This window comes from Anthonomus grandis, chromosome 11 (assembly GCF_022605725.1).
Source record: "Anthonomus grandis grandis chromosome 11, icAntGran1.3, whole genome shotgun sequence".
Taxonomy (NCBI): Eukaryota; Metazoa; Arthropoda; class Insecta; order Coleoptera; family Curculionidae; genus Anthonomus; species Anthonomus grandis.
The window spans coordinates 24,722,343-24,739,889 of NC_065556.1; the positions used below are offsets into that span (position 1 = coordinate 24,722,343).

Here is a 17,547-nt window from a genome sequence, read left to right on the forward strand (position 1 = left end):
AAAAAGTGATGAAGATTAAACGTATTATGAGTTATTGAGTGTTTGATTTCTTCAAAAAGGCAGTAATTTCTTACATACACTTACTTGACAATTTTCCTGAAATTAAGAAAAAGAAAACATTTAATCTAGATAAATACAATTTATTCTTTAATAACTTTTACCCGTTATTTGCACGTCGGAGCCAATTCCACACGATTGTCTCTGTTATAATTATATGTCGGCTCCTTATCAGGTGTACTATGTAGTGTAGAATTTGCTGAAAAAAAGTTGTAAATAATTGAAATTAGTCGTCTGTCTATGTTCTCTTAAGGAACGTTACTTATTACAAAAAACTACAAATGATAAAATATTTTAGTATCCGTAATTTATTCGTAGCGTGCACGTGTTAAAGTTGCAGTTTTTAAGTGTGTAAATATTAAATACTGGTGATCAGGTAATTTTTTTGTTATATGTATATATTAATTTAAATTGATTATAGTATATTGATGATAACTTTAAACAAATCTTAATCGTAATATAGGTTCGAGACTTTTGACCAAACTTTTTTTTTGTAACAAATAATATATACCTACTTATTTGAATAAAAAAATAAAAACATTTTGGAAGAAAGAGTCATTTCTTTTCGAGTGTGTTTAAAGAGATATTTTAAAATAACTGACCCAGTTTAGGGTCATGTTTTAATTTTTACAAGACTGACAATTTTTTCAAACTCAATGCTTTTTATTGCACAAACTTAAAAAGTAAAACAGTTGTAGAAAAATAAGTTTTTCTTTTCGAAACCTTAATTTTTTTAAGTATTGCATGCGCATGATTAAAGCTCAAGGTAATTTTACTTTTATTATTAATACGGACCTCAAGAAATAAAAAGTCATCTAACTCACTAATACTACCGCTAGAACCATGTCATATTTACAATATATCAGCTCTAATACACAAGATAAACTAGCTTAGGTAAACTAAAATTTAATAATTTTGTTTTAAAATATTTGTAAATTTACAAGAATAATTGTTGCTTACCCAATGCAATTTTACAATTATATTATCTAAAAAATTATTTCAAAGTTAGGGTATTGACTAGGTTAAATAAACCTTAAAAATAATACCATTTGAAATACTAAGGAGTATTCATTGGTACACATATAAAAAATAATTTTTGGTAAAAATTCATTTTTATATAATTTATTTATTAGTTGTTCGCTAACAAAAATTATAATGAAGTAAAGCATATTAAAGTTAGTTACAATATTTCAAATTTATAAAAATAGTACAGTACAGTTACCGTTTTATATTGAAAAATTAAATTAATGATTTTTCTATTTTATTAAATACTATTCCAATGGTGCCTTTGTCATAAATTCAATTTTTTCTTCATACATATGAGTATTACTTCTGAATGCCAAATTTTACTAAATAAATAATACTTAATTTCATTTCCTAAAAAAAAAATAATTTCAATATAAGCCTGAATATAAAGCTATCAATAGCTCATTTAAATTGCAAAATATGGCGCCAACTAAATAAAGCCTTTTGACTGTCGAGCTGCTATAAAAAAGCGAACGGAACAAAAAAAAAATTGTTGATATTTTCATACAAAAGTTTAAATTTATATGCGGATATTTAAAAAGCGAATCGATTGAAATTCAGGAGGAGTGTTTTCGGTTTTTATTTTGTTGTGGGTAGGTTTACATCTGCATGCTCTATGTAAAGTAATTTAAATTAAAATAGATATTTTTTTTTGGTTTAAAGGCTTTTTCAATAAATCTATTATAAATTACAGAAATGAATGTAATAACTACTAATATTAAATAAATTATTAATATTCATAAGCTGCTTAATATTTGTAGTTTTTGTTTATTATGGAAAATAATAATGTATGATCTTTTTACCAATAAAGGAATGCACGAAAATTTGTAAACTATGTATAAATGAGAATTACATTTAAAATGAATAAAATTGGTTGTTTAATTTTTATAAGGTATTTTGTAAAAATGTAATTTTGCATTTATTTAGTTATAGAAATATACTAAGTGTAATGCTCTAAAAAAACTACAGCAAAAAAAATTATGGGATATTATAAATTTAACTTGTTGGTACTTTCTGCTGTAAATCTCTAATATTGTCATATTTTCCTTTAAATACGATTAAAAATTTATTACTTATATTTATTTTTTTCTAAGTTTAATAGTCGACAATATGCAACGAAATACGATTTTAAGAGTGTACAGGTATTAAAATATTTGACTCTATTAAAAATGACCTTTTAATATTGTTTTAAAATCAAATTAATCACAATTGACTCCCTAAGAGGATAACTTATAAATAAGTAATTTTCTGGTATTTTTAAAGTTGTGCAAACAAGTGTTGTTATGGTATCATGTACAAAAGGTAAAAATAAATGCAGCAGATCCTATTTAGGTAATTAATGTTTTTTTATAAATTTAAACGCGTCTTAGGGCCGTAGTGACGTAGTGACGCATTTCCAGATATGGGTTCCTATACTCAAATGGATTCTGTTGCACTGAACAACCCCCAGAAGTTTAATCCCATAGTTCTGAAACACCCTGTATTATAGAAATACAGTGAATGCTATGTCTTTTAACCCTACAGTAGAAAAAACTAATGGCACAATATTCACATTTATAGAAAATATAAATTTATTTAGATACTTAATTTATATCCTACAAAAATGTAGTTTTGTGATACTGGTTACAGAAATGTACTAAATATAATGTTTTAAAAACTACCGTATAGAGAAAAAGAGGACACATTGCAGCGTAGGTATTCGACAATCATAAAAATACCTGTTTATTTATATAATGCAATACATAACGATAATAATAGTATGTGCGTCAAACTAAGGTAAATGGCAGTTAAAAAACGTATGTAAATAATATACATACATGGATAAAGAGGAATAACAGAACAATTTATTTTTTCAAACATAAATTTATACTTCTGTAGAGTAAAAGTAAATTATGCAATAAATATTATAACAATATTATCATTCAAATATTCTCTAAAAAATTAATTTTGCGATTGTCAGATTAGATAACTAATATTTTAAAAAAAATATATAATAGAAATAAATAGTCACATTCTAAATATTAACATATTGAACAATGCTAACTTAAATTACCTAAAGTCATGTAAATACCAGTAAGAAACCATTATATATGTAAATATAGTTGTATAGGAAGATGGTGCACCCACAAATAGAATTTCTACTTCTCAAAATGTAATTTTACAATTTAAAGAACATATAAATTTTATATGAAAAACAAAATCATTTCTTGTGCATTTGAAAAAATAAAAGCGTATTTTTTTACTAAATAATATCATTTTAATTTCTTTAATTTTATAATAAAAGTTAAAATGCAAAACATTTTTTATGGAAATATAATGAATGTGGTGTCTTTAAAACCAGGAGAATAAAATGTTTATTTAGTTTAAAAACTTTTATTTAGTTTTACACCGGATTTAATGTGAACGTCAGCATTATTTTTTATTTTTTATGGATTTATTTTTGTTTCAACTTAAATGTTTGTGGTGTTAATCTAATAGATTTACCGATCTGACGATGCCTTAGGGCAAAATACGTGTCGTTTTTAAAAATTAAACATAATTTGAGACCATTGACTTTGTGTCCCTCCAATCTCTGAATGCTTAATATAAAAGTAAATTATTGGTTATATAAGACGCATGTAATGTTTTCTCTAAAAAATTTAAAATGTCAGATATAAGACATATATCTTAGAACACTTATACAATTAAGAAAAGAGAGTGGTGTTAAAATTTTATTAAATAGAAAATGTTAAATATTATAGAAAATACAATGATTATCCCAGTACTAATGATAGAATCAACTGTATATATATTTTAGCTATAAGAATTTTGTTTGAACTTAAGTGAAGTATAGGTTTTTTTACCGAAAACAATATTTGTCATTCCTTCGTCGACCACACCAGGATCGCTTTGAAAAAAAAGATGCCGCCGAGGACCCAAAATCGGCATGGGGTGTCCGAAGAACTCAACCCGGCATACCCATAATATCGCAGACACAATAATTAATTAATTTTGAAAGGAACATCGGCCCAATAAAAAATATCAATTATATCGATTACAACTCTCCAGATCGATTATCGGGAATTGGATATACATGCCTGCCCGTCGAGAATCGCCTTGTAAATGCAAATGATTTATAGATGATACGTTTATGGGCCTTTATGCCTACGCCCGTGAACTAAATCAATTTTCGCTTGATATCCCGTCAAGTTTCGTATACAGGGCGAACAAGTAAACGTTGATTTTAAAGCTGGATTAAAGATTTACAAAAAAAAAATACAAATCTTGCCTTAAAAGTGGGTATGTAAGTAACTTCAACACAAAAAAAAACACATTATAATCGGTGTTTGAGGTTAAATTTTAAAATTCTGCTCAAGAAGCTAAATTCTGCGATTATTTCACCCTATGTTCACCCTATATAAAATAAGTGGTAGGTCAAGAATACATAATTCGACAATTTGCTTAGTAGATTATTCTAGACGTATATTTAATTTTAATAGAGTAAGTGTTATTTATGGCTAACAATAAATCACTTCGAGGGCCATAGTATGCAGTAAATAATATGTTAGGCTTAATGAATATATTTTAAATTTAAAACCGCACAGCGCACAATCCCAATAAATAAATAACTTTTATTAGTATTGTATGCTATGCAAATACTACGCGTTTGCTTTATGGTAAATAAGTCTGGGGTCAAAAAAAATGTATAAGCACCAAAATTAACTGGAAATTTAAGTTTGACTTCAATAAAGACTGGAAATAGAAACTTAAAAATTGTTTTGTGATCAAAATTATTGAGAACAATCCACTGGTATAGTTAGATCGAATTCGAAAAAAAAAAAAATTTTCTAAAAAAAATCCAAACGGGGGGTATACCCGAAAAATAAAAAAAACCCAAACTTTGAAGGTCTATATCTCGGCTTCTATGGGAGCTATCGGGAAAATTCCAACATTCTTGTCTTAGTTTCGTCCTTCTGAATCTAACGAGGCCATCCGCAAGTTTGTAGCTCCCATATTAGCTGAGATCTTGCATTTTTGTGGCCCATTTTTGGGCTCAAAAACGGGGTAAAAAATTGACTTTTTTCCGAATTTTCAAAAACCTATATTTCCACTTGTTCTGGTCGAATTTCGTTATAACCCGGTGTTTTCGTAATTTAGGTGATAAGAATAAGCCACTGATAGGGGTTTCTATAGCTAATTTCGGGTTTAAAGAAAATCGATTTTTCGCATTTTCAAAGTGCTGTAATTCCCTTAGTTTTTCTCGAAACTCATTATAACCCGGTGTTTTCATGTTGTAGGTGATGGGAACAAGCCGCTGGTATAGTTAGTTCAAATTCGAAAAAAATCAATTTTTGGTGAAAAATTCGATACGGGGGGGTATACCCTTAAAATGAAAAATCCCAAACTTTGGAGGTCCATATCTCGGCTTCTATGGGCACTATCGGGAAAATTCCAACGGTTTTAACTTAGTTTCGTCCTTCTGAATCCAACGAGACCATCCGCAAGGTCGTAGCTCTTATATTGGCTGAGATCTTGCATTTTTGTAGCCCATTTTTGGGCTCAAAAACGGGGTCGAAAATTGACTTTTTTACGAATTTTCAAAGTGCAATAATTCCACTTGTTCTGGTCGAATTCCGTTATAATCCGGTGTTTTCGTAATGTAGGTGATGGGAATAAGCCGCTGATAGGGATTTCTATAGCTAATTTCGGGTTTAAAGAAAATCGATTTTTCGCATTTTCAAAGTGCTGTAATTCCCTTAGTTTTTCTCGAAACTCATTATAACCCGGTGTTTTCGTGTTGTAGGTGATGGGAACAAGCCGCTGGTATAGTTAGTTCAAATTCGAAAAAAATCAATTTTTGGTGAAAAATTCGATACGGAGGGGTATACCCTTAAAATGAAAAATCCCAAACTTTGGAGGTCCATATCTCGGCTTCTATGGGCACTATCGGGAAAATTCCAACGGTTTTGACTTAGTTTCGTCCTTCTGAATCCAACGAGACCATCCGCAAGGTCGTAGCTCCCATATTAGCTGAGATCTCGCATTTTTGTAGCCCATTTTTGGGCTCAAAAACGGGGTCGAAAATTGACTTTTTTACGAATTTTCAAAGTGCTATAATTCCACTTGTTCTGGTCGAATTCCGTTATAATCCGGTGTTTCCGTAATTTAGGTGATAAGAATAAGCCACTGATAGGGGTTTCTATAGCTAATTTCGGGTTTAAAGAAAATCGATTTTTCGCATTTTCAAAGTGCTGTAATTCCCTTAGTTTTTCTCGAAACTCATTATAACCCGGTGTTTTCGTGTTGTAGGTGATGGGAACAAGCCGCTGGTATAGTTAGTTCAAATTCGAAAAAAATCAATTTTTGGTGAAAAATTCGATACGGGGGGGTATACCCTTAAAATGAAAAATCCCAAACTTTGGAGGTCCATATCTCGGCTTCTATGGGCACTATCGGGAAAATTCCAACGGTTTTGACTTAGTTTCGTCCTTCTGAATCCAACGAGACCATCCGCAAGGTCGTAGCTCCCATATTAGCTGAGATCTCGCATTTTTGTAGCCCATTTTTGGGCTCAAAAACGGGGTCGAAAATTGACTTTTTTACGAATTTTCAAAGTGCTATAATTCCACTTGTTCTGGTCGAATTCCGTTATAATCCGGTGTTTTCGTAATTTAGGTGATAAGAATAAGCCACTGATAGGGGTTTCTATAGCTAATTTCGGGTTTAAAGAAAATCGATTTTTCGCATTTTCAAAGTGCTGTAATTCCCTTAGTTTTTCTCGAAACTCATTATAACCCGGTGTTTTCGTGTTGTAGGTGATGGGAACAAGCCGCTGGTATAGTTAGTTCAAATTCGAAAAAAATCAATTTTTGGTGAAAAATTCGATACGGGGGGGTATACCCTTAAAATGAAAAATCCCAAACTTTGGAGGTCCATATCTCGGCTTCTATGGGCACTATCGGGAAAATTCCAACGGTTTTGACTTAGTTTCGTCCTTCTGAATCCAACGAGACCATCCGCAAGGTCGTAGCTCCCATATTAGCTGAGATCTCGCATTTTTGTAGCCCATTTTTGGGCTCAAAAACGGGGTCGAAAATTGACTTTTTTACGAATTTTCAAAGTGCTATAATTCCACTTGTTCTGGTCGAATTCCGTTATAATCCGGTGTTTTCGTAATGTAGGTGATGGGAATAAGCCGCTGATAGGGATTTCTATAGCTAATTTCGGGTTTAAAGAAAATCGATTTTTCGCATTTTCAAAGTGCTGTAATTCCCTTAGTTTTTCTCGAAACTCATTATAACCCGGTGTTTTCGTGTTGTAGGTGATGGGAACAAGCCGCTGGTATAGTTAGTTCAAATTCGAAAAAAATCAATTTTTGGTGAAAAATTTGATACGGGGGGGTATACCCTTAAAATGAAAAATCCCAAACTTTGGAGGTCCATATCTCGGCTTCTATGGGCACTATCGGGAAAATTCCAACGGTTTTGACTTAGTTTCGTCCTTCTGAATCCAACGAGACCATCCGCAAGGTCGTAGCTCCCATATTAGCTGAGATCTCGCATTTTTGTAGCCCATTTTTGGGCTCAAAAACGGGGTCGAAAATTGACTTTTTTCCGAATTTTCAAAGTGCTATAATTCCACTTGTTCTGGTCGAATTCCGTTATAATCCGGTGTTTTCGTAATGTAGGTGATGGGAATAAGCCGCTGATAGGGATTTCTATAGCTAATTTCGGGTTTAAAGAAAATCGATTTTTCGCATTTTCAAAGTGCTGTAATTCCCTTAGTTTTTCTCGAAACTCATTATAACCCGGTGTTTTCGTGTTGTAGGTGATGGGAACAAGCCGCTGGTATAGTTAGTTCAAATTCGAAAAAAATCAATTTTTGGTGAAAAATTCGATACGGGGGGGTATACCCTTAAAATGAAAAATCCCAAACTTTGGAGGTCCATATCTCGGCTTCTATGGGCACTATCGGGAAAATTCCAACGGTTTTGACTTAGTTTCGTCCTTCTGAATCCAACGAGACCATCCGCAAGGTCGTAGCTCCCATATTAGCTGAGATCTCGCATTTTTGTAGCCCATTTTTGGGCTCAAAAACGGGGTCGAAAATTGACTTTTTTACGAATTTTCAAAGTGCTATAATTCCACTTGTTCTGGTCGAATTCCGTTATAATCCGGTGTTTTCGTAATTTAGGTGATAAGAATAAGCCACTGATAGGGGTTTCTATAGCTAATTTCGGGTTTAAAGAAAATCGATTTTTCGCATTTTCAAAGTGCTGTAATTCCCTTAGTTTTTCTCGAAACTCATTATAACCCGGTGTTTTCGTGTTGTAGGTGATGAAAACAAGCCGCTGGTATAGTTAGTTCAAATTCGAAAAAAATCAATTTTTGGTGAAAAATTCGATACGGGGGGTATACCCTTAAAATGAAAAATCCCAAACTTTGGAGGTCCATATCTCGGCTTCTATGGGCACTATCGGGAAAATTCCAACGGTTTTGACTTAGTTTCGTCCTTCTGAATCCAACGAGACCATCCGCAAGGTCGTAGCTCCCATATTAGCTGAGATCTCGCATTTTTGTAGCCCATTTTTGGGCTCGAAAACGGGGTCGAAAATTGACTTTTTTACGAATTTTCAAAGTGCTATAATTCCACTTGTTCTGGTCGAATTCCGTTATAATCCGGTGTTTTCGTAATTTAGGTGATAAGAATAAGCCACTGATAGGGGTTTCTATAGCTAATTTCGGGTTTAAAGAAAATCGATTTTTCGCATTTTCAAAGTGCTGTAAATCCCTTAGTTTTTCTCGAAACTCATTATAACCCGGTGTTTTCGTGTTGTAGGTGATGGGAACAAGCCGCTGGTATAGTTAGTTCAAATTCGAAAAAAATCAATTTTTGGTGAAAAATTCGATACGGGGGGGTATACCCTTAAAATGAAAAATCCCAAACTTTGGAGGTCCATATCTCGGCTTCTATGGGCACTATCGGGAAAATTCCAACGGTTTTGACTTAGTTTCGTCCTTCTGAATCCAACGAGACCATCCGCAAGGTCGTAGCTCCCATATTAGCTGAGATCTCGCATTTTTGTAGCCCATTTTTGGGCTCAAAAACGGGGTCGAAAATTGACTTTTTTACGAATTTTCAAAGTGCTATAATTCCACTTGTTCTGGTCGAATTCCGTTATAATCCGGTGTTTTCGTAATGTAGGTGATGGGAATAAGCCGCTGATAGGGATTTCTATAGCTAATTTCGGGTTTAAAGAAAATCGATTTTTCGCATTTTCAAAGTGCTGTAATTCCCTTAGTTTTTCTCGAAACTCATTATAACCCGGTGTTTTCGTGTTGTAGGTGATGGGAACAAGCCGCTGGTATAGTTAGTTCAAATTCGAAAAAAATCAATTTTTGGTGAAAAATTTGATACGGGGGGGTATACCCTTAAAATGAAAAATCCCAAACTTTGGAGGTCCATATCTCGGCTTCTATGGGCACTATCGGGAAAATTCCAACGGTTTTGACTTAGTTTCGTCCTTCTGAATCCAACGAGACCATCCGCAAGGTCGTAGCTCCCATATTAGCTGAGATCTCGCATTTTTGTAGCCCATTTTTGGGCTCAAAAACGGGGTCGAAAATTGACTTTTTTACGAATTTTCAAAGTGCTATAATTCCACTTGTTCTGGTCGAATTCCGTTATAATCCGGTGTTTTCGTAATGTAGGTGATGGGAATAAGCCGCTGATAGGGATTTCTATAGCTAATTTCGGGTTTAAAGAAAATCGATTTTTCGCATTTTCAAAGTGCTGTAATTCCCTTAGTTTTTCTCGAAACTCATTATAACCCGGTGTTTTCGTGTTGTAGGTGATGGGAACAAGCCGCTGGTATAGTTAGTTCAAATTCGAAAAAAATCAATTTTTGGTGAAAAATTCGATACGGGGGGTATACCCTTAAAATGAAAAATCCCAAACTTTGGAGGTCCATATCTCGGCTTCTATGGGCACTATCGGGAAAATTCCAACGGTTTTGACTTAGTTTCGTCCTTCTGAATCCAACGAGACCATCCGCAAGGTCGTAGCTCCCATATTAGCTGAGATCTCGCATTTTTGTAGCCCATTTTTGGGCTCAAAAACGGGGTCGAAAATTGACTTTTTTACGAATTTTCAAAGTGCTATAATTCCACTTGTTCTGGTCGAATTCCGTTATAATCCGGTGTTTTCGTAATTTAGGTGATAAGAATAAGCCACTGATAGGGGTTTCTATAGCTAATTTCGGGTTTAAAGAAAATCGATTTTTCGCATTTTCAAAGTGCTGTAAATCCCTTAGTTTTTCTCGAAACTCATTATAACCCGGTGTTTTCGTGTTGTAGGTGATGGGAACAAGCCGCTGGTATAGTTAGTTCAAATTCGAAAAAAATCAATTTTTGGTGAAAAATTCGATACGGGGGGGTATACTCTTAAAATGAAAAATCCCAAACTTTGGAGGTCCATATCTCGGCTTCTATGGGCACTATCGGGAAAATTCCAACGGTTTTGACTTAGTTTCGTCCTTCTGAATCCAACGAGACCATCCGCAAGGTCGTAGCTCCCATATTAGCTGAGATCTCGCATTTTTGTAGCCCATTTTTGGGCTCAAAAACGGGGTCGAAAATTGACTTTTTTACGAATTTTCAAAGTGCTATAATTCCACTTGTTCTGGTCGAATTCCGTTATAATCCGGTGTTTTCGTAATGTAGGTGATGGGAATAAGCCGCTGATAGGGATTTCTATAGCTAATTTCGGGTTTAAAGAAAATCGATTTTTCGCATTTTCAAAGTGCTGTAATTCCCTTAGTTTTTCTCGAAACTCATTATAACCCGGTGTTTTCGTGTTGTAGGTGATGGGAACAAGCCGCTGGTATAGTTAGTTCAAATTCGAAAAAAATCAATTTTTGGTGAAAAATTCGATACGGGGGGGTATACCCTTAAAATGAAAAATCCCAAACTTTGGAGGTCCATATCTCGGCTTCTATGGGCACTATCGGGAAAATTCCAACGGTTTTGACTTAGTTTCGTCCTTCTGAATCCAACGAGACCATCCGCAAGGTCGTAGCTCCCATATTAGCTGAGATCTCGCATTTTTGTAGCCCATTTTTGGGCTCAAAAACGGGGTCGAAAATTGACTTTTTTACGAATTTTCAAAGTGCTATAATTCCACTTGTTCTGGTCGAATTCCGTTATTATCCGGTGTTTTCGTAATGTAGGTGATGGGAATAAGCCGCTGATAGGGATTTCTATAGCTAATTTCGGGTTTAAAGAAAATCGATTTTTCGCATTTTCAAAGTGCTGTAATTCCCTTAGTTTTTTTCGAAACTCATTATAACCCGGTGTTTTTGTGTTGTAGGTGATGGAAACAAGCCGCTGGTATAGTTAGTTCAAATTCGAAAAAAATCAATTTTTGGTGAAAAATTCGATACGGGGGGGTATACCCTTAAAATGAAAAATCCCAAACTTTGGAGGTCCATATCTCGGCTTCTATGGGCACTATCGGGAAAATTCCAACGGTTTTGACTTAGTTTCGTCCTTCTGAATCCAACGAGACCATCCGCAAGGTCGTAGCTCCCATATTAGCTGAGATCTCGCATTTTTGTAGCCCATTTTTGGGCTCAAAAACGGGGTCGAAAATTGACTTTTTTACGAATTTTCAAAGTGCTATAATTCCACTTGTTCTGGTCGAATTCCGTTATAATCCGGTGTTTTCGTAATTTAGGTGATAAGAATAAGCCACTGATAGGGGTTTCTATAGCTAATTTCGGGTTTAAAGAAAATCGATTTTTCGCATTTTCAAAGTGCTGTAATTCCCTTAGTTTTTCTCGAAACTCATTATAACCCGGTGTTTTCGTGTTGTAGGTGATGGGAACAAGCCGCTGGTATAGTTAGTTCAAATTCGAAAAAAATCAATTTTTGGTGAAAAATTCGATACGGGGGGGTATACTCTTAAAATGAAAAATCCCAAACTTTGGAGGTCCATATCTCGGCTTCTATGGGCACTATCGGGAAAATTCCAACGGTTTTGACTTAGTTTCGTCCTTCTGAATCCAACGAGACCATCCGCAAGGTCGTAGCTCCCATATTAGCTGAGATCTCGCATTTTTGTAGCCCATTTTTGGGCTCAAAAACGGGGTCGAAAATTGACTTTTTTACGAATTTTCAAAGTGCTATAATTCCACTTGTTCTGGTCGAATTCCGTTATAATCCGGTGTTTTCGTAATGTAGGTGATGGGAATAAGCCGCTGATAGGGATTTCTATAGCTAATTTCGGGTTTAAAGAAAATCGATTTTTCGCATTTTCAAAGTGCTGTAATTCCCTTAGTTTTTTTCGAAACTCATTATAACCCGGTGTTTTTGTGTTGTAGGTGATGGAAACAAGCCGCTGGTATAGTTAGTTCAAATTCGAAAAAAATCAATTTTTGGTGAAAAATTCGATACGGGGGGGTATACCCTTAAAATGAAAAATCCCAAACTTTGGAGGTCCATATCTCGGCTTCTATGGGCACTATCGGGAAAATTCCAACGGTTTTGACTTAGTTTCGTCCTTCTGAATCCAACGAGACCATCCGCAAGGTCGTAGCTCCCATATTAGCTGAGATCTCGCATTTTTGTAGCCCATTTTTGGGCTCAAAAACGGGGTCGAAAATTGACTTTTTTACGAATTTTCAAAGTGCTATAATTCCACTTGTTCTGGTCGAATTCCGTTATAATCCGGTGTTTTCGTAATGTAGGTGATGGGAATAAGCCGCTGATAGGGATTTCTATAGCTAATTTCGGGTTTAAAGAAAATCGATTTTTCGCATTTTCAAAGTGCTGTAATTCCCTTAGTTTTTCTCGAAACTCATTATAACCCGGTGTTTTCGTGTTGTAGGTGATGGGAACAAGCCGCTGGTATAGTTAGTTCAAATTCGAAAAAAATCAATTTTTGGTGAAAAATTCGATACGGGGGGGTATACCCTTAAAATGAAAAATCCCAAACTTTGGAGGTCCATATCTCGGCTTCTATGGGCACTATCGGGAAAATTCCAACGGTTTTGACTTAGTTTCGTCCTTCTGAATCCAACGAGACCATCCGCAAGGTCGTAGCTCCCATATTAGCTGAGATCTCGCATTTTTGTAGCCCATTTTTGGGCTCAAAAACGGGGTCGAAAATTGACTTTTTTACGAATTTTCAAAGTGCTATAATTCCACTTGTTCTGGTCGAATTCCGTTATTATCCGGTGTTTTCGTAATGTAGGTGATGGGAATAAGCCGCTGATAGGGATTTCTATAGCTAATTTCGGGTTTAAAGAAAATCGATTTTTCGCATTTTCAAAGTGCTGTAATTCCCTTAGTTTTTTTCGAAACTCATTATAACCCGGTGTTTTCGTGTTGTAGGTGATGGAAACAAGCCGCTGGTATAGTTAGTTCAAATTCGAAAAAAATCAATTTTTGGTGAAAAATTCGATACGGGGGGGTATACCCTTAAAATGAAAAATCCCAAACTTTGGAGGTCCATATCTCGGCTTCTATGGGCACTATCGGGAAAATTCCAACGGTTTTGACTTAGTTTCGTCCTTCTGAATCCAACGAGACCATCCGCAAGGTCGTAGCTCCCATATTAGCTGAGATCTCGCATTTTTGTAGCCCATTTTTGGGCTCAAAAACGGGGTCAAAAATTGACTTTTTTACGAATTTTCAAAGTGCTATAATTCCACTTGTTCTGGTCGAATTCCGTTATAATCCGGTGTTTTCGTAATTTAGGTGATAAGAATAAGCCACTGATAGGGGTTTCTATAGCTAATTTCGGGTTTAAAGAAAATCGATTTTTCGCATTTTCAAAGTGCTGTAATTCCCTTAGTTTTTCTCGAAACTCATTATAACCCGGTGTTTTCGTGTTGTAGGTGATGGGAACAAGCCGCTGGTATAGTTAGTTCAAATTCGAAAAAAATCAATTTTTGGTGAAAAATTCGATACGGGGGGGTATACCCTTAAAATGAAAAATCCCAAACTTTGGAGGTCCATATCTCGGCTTCTATGGGCACTATCGGGAAAATTCCAACGGTTTTGACTTAGTTTCGTCCTTCTGAATCCAACGAGACCATCCGCAAGGTCGTAGCTCCCATATTAGCTGAGATCTCGCATTTTTGTAGCCCATTTTTGGGCTCAAAAACGGGGTCGAAAATTGACTTTTTTACGAATTTTCAAAGTGCTATAATTCCACTTGTTCTGGTCGAATTCCGTTATAATCCGGTGTTTTCGTAATGTAGGTGATGGGAATAAGCCGCTGATAGGGATTTCTATAGCTAATTTCGGGTTTAAAGAAAATCGATTTTTCGCATTTTCAAAGTGCTGTAATTCCCTTAGTTTTTCTCGAAACTCATTATAACCCGGTGTTTTCGTGTTGTAGGTGATGGGAACAAGCCGCTGGTATAGTTAGTTCAAATTCGAAAAAAATCAATTTTTGGTGAAAAATTCGATACGGGGGGGTATACCCTTAAAATGAAAAATCCCAAACTTTGGAGGTCCATATCTCGGCTTCTATGGGCACTATCGGGAAAATTCCAACGGTTTTGACTTAGTTTCGTCCTTCTGAATCCAACGAGACCATCCGCAAGGTCGTAGCTCCCATATTAGCTGAGATCTCGCATTTTTGTAGCCCATTTTTGGGCTCAAAAACGGGGTCGAAAATTGACTTTTTTACGAATTTTCAAAGTGCTATAATTCCACTTGTTCTGGTCGAATTCCGTTATTATCCGGTGTTTTCGTAATGTAGGTGATGGGAATAAGCCGCTGATAGGGATTTCTATAGCTAATTTCGGGTTTAAAGAAAATCGATTTTTCGCATTTTCAAAGTGCTGTAATTCCCTTAGTTTTTCTCGAAACTCATTATAACCCGGTGTTTTCGTGTTGTAGGTGATGGGAACAAGCCGCTGGTATAGTTAGTTCAAATTCGAAAAAAATCAATTTTTGGTGAAAAATTCGATACGGGGGGGTATACCCTTAAAATGAAAAATCCCAAACTTTGGAGGTCCATATCTCGGCTTCTATGGGCACTATCGGGAAAATTCCAACGGTTTTGACTTAGTTTCGTCCTTCTGAATCCAACGAGACCATCCGCAAGGTCGTAGCTCCCATATTAGCTGAGATCTCGCATTTTTGTAGCCCATTTTTGGGCTCAAAAACGGGGTCGAAAATTGACTTTTTTACGAATTTTCAAAGTGCTATAATTCCACTTGTTCTGGTCGAATTCCGTTATAATCCGGTGTTTTCGTAATTTAGGTGATAAGAATAAGCCACTGATAGGGGTTTCTATAGCTAATTTCGGGTTTAAAGAAAATCGATTTTTCGCATTTTCAAAGTGCTGTAATTCCCTTAGTTTTTCTCGAAACTCATTATAACCCGGTGTTTTCGTGTTGTAGGTGATGGGAACAAGCCGCTGGTATAGTTAGTTCAAATTCGAAAAAAATCAATTTTTGGTGAAAAATTCGATACGGGGGGGTATACCCTTAAAATGAAAAATCCCAAACTTTGGAGGTCCATATCTCGGCTTCTATGGGCACTATCGGGAAAATTCCAACGGTTTTGACTTAGTTTCGTCCTTCTGAATCCAACGAGACCATCCGCAAGGTCGTAGCTCCCATATTAGCTGAGATCTCGCATTTTTGTAGCCCATTTTTGGGCTCAAAAACGGGGTCGAAAATTGACTTTTTTACGAATTTTCAAAGTGCTATAATTCCACTTGTTCTGGTCGAATTCCGTTATAATCCGGTGTTTTCGTAATTTAGGTGATAAGAATAAGCCACTGATAGGGGTTTCTATAGCTAATTTCGGGTTTAAAGAAAATCGATTTTTCGCATTTTCAAAGTGCTGTAATTCCCTTAGTTTTTCTCGAAACTCATTATAACCCGGTGTTTTCGTGTTGTAGGTGATGGGAACAAGCCGCTGGTATAGTTAGTTCAAATTCGAAAAAAATCAATTTTTGGTGAAAAATTCGATACGGGGGGGTATACTCTTAAAATGAAAAATCCCAAACTTTGGAGGTCCATATCTCGGCTTTTATGGGCACTATCGGGAAAATTCCAACGGTTTTGACTTAGTTTCGTCCTTCTGAATCCAACGAGACCATCCGCAAGGTCGTAGCTCCCATATTAGCTGAGATCTCGCATTTTTGTAGCCCATTTTTGGGCTCAAAAACGGGATCGAAAATTGACTTTTTTACGAATTTTCAAAGTGCTATAATTCCACTTGTTCTGGTCGAATTCCATTATAATCCGGTGTTTTCGTAATTTAGGTGATAAGAATAAGCCACTGATAGGGGTTTCTATAGCTAATTTCGGGTTTAAAGAAAATCGATTTTTCGCATTTTCAAAGTGCTGTAATTCCCTTAGTTTTTCTCGAAACTCATTATAACCCGGTGTTTTCGTGTTGTAGGTGATGGGAACAAGCCGCTGGTATAGTTAGTTCAAATTCGAAAAAAATCAATTTTTGGTGAAAAATTCGATACGGGGGGGTATACCCTTAAAATGAAAAATCCCAAACTTTGGAGGTCCATATCTCGGCTTCTATGGGCACTATCGGGAAAATTCCAACAGTTTTGACTTAGTTTTGTCCTTCTGAATCCAACGAGACCATCCGCAAGGTCGTAGCTCCCATATTAGCTGAGATCTCGCATTTTTGTAGCCCATTTTTGAAATCAAAAACGCGGTCGAAAATTGACTTTTTTACGAATTTTCAAAGTGCTATAATTCCACTTGTTCTGGTCGAATTCCGTTATTATCCGGTGTTTTCGTAATGTAGGTGATGGGAATAAGCCGCTGATAGGGATTTCTATAGCTAATTTCGGGTTTAAAGAAAATCGATTTTTCGCATTTTCAAAGTGCTGTAATTCCCTTAGTTTTTTTCGAAACTCATTATAACCCGGTGTTTTCGTGTTGTAGGTGATGGGAACAAGCCGCTGGTATAGTTAGTTCAAATTCGAAAAAATCAATTTTTGGTGAAAAATTCGATACGGGGGGGTATACCCTTAAAATGAAAAATCCCAAACTTTGGAGGTCCATATCTCGGCTTCTATAGGCACTATCGGGAAAATTCCAACGGTTTTGACTTAGTTTCGTCCTTCTGAATCCAACGAGACCATCCGCAAGGTCGTAGCTCCCATATTAGCTGAGATCTCGCATTTTTGTAGCCCATTTTTGGGCTCAAAAACGCGGTCGAAAATTGACTTTTTTACGAATTTTCAAAGTGCTATAATTCCACTTGTTCTGGTCGAATTCCGTTATAATCCGGTGTTTTCGTAATTTAGGTGATAAGAATAAGCCACTGATAGGGGTTTCTATAGCTAATTTCGGGTTTAAAGAAAATCGATTTTTCGCATTTTCAAAGTGCTGTAATTCCCTTAGTTTTTCTCGAAACTCATTATAACCCGGTGTTTCGTGTTGTAGGTGATGGGAACAAGCCGCTGGTATAGTTAGTTCAAATTCGAAAAAAA

General features: G+C 35.5%; 1 protein-coding gene across 1 annotated transcript in view; it reads left to right on the forward strand.

The window, feature by feature from the left end:
* The first annotated feature begins 299 nt into the window (after positions 1–299).
* The window catches only part of LOC126742588 (homeobox protein Nkx-2.5-like), a 119,172-nt gene continuing 101,924 nt past the window's right edge, over positions 300–17,547 (forward strand). Inside the window, exon 1 of the mRNA XM_050449322.1 lies at positions 300–433. The gene's annotated coding sequence lies outside the window, so the exon portion shown is untranslated. The remainder of the gene's footprint in view (positions 434–17,547) is intronic.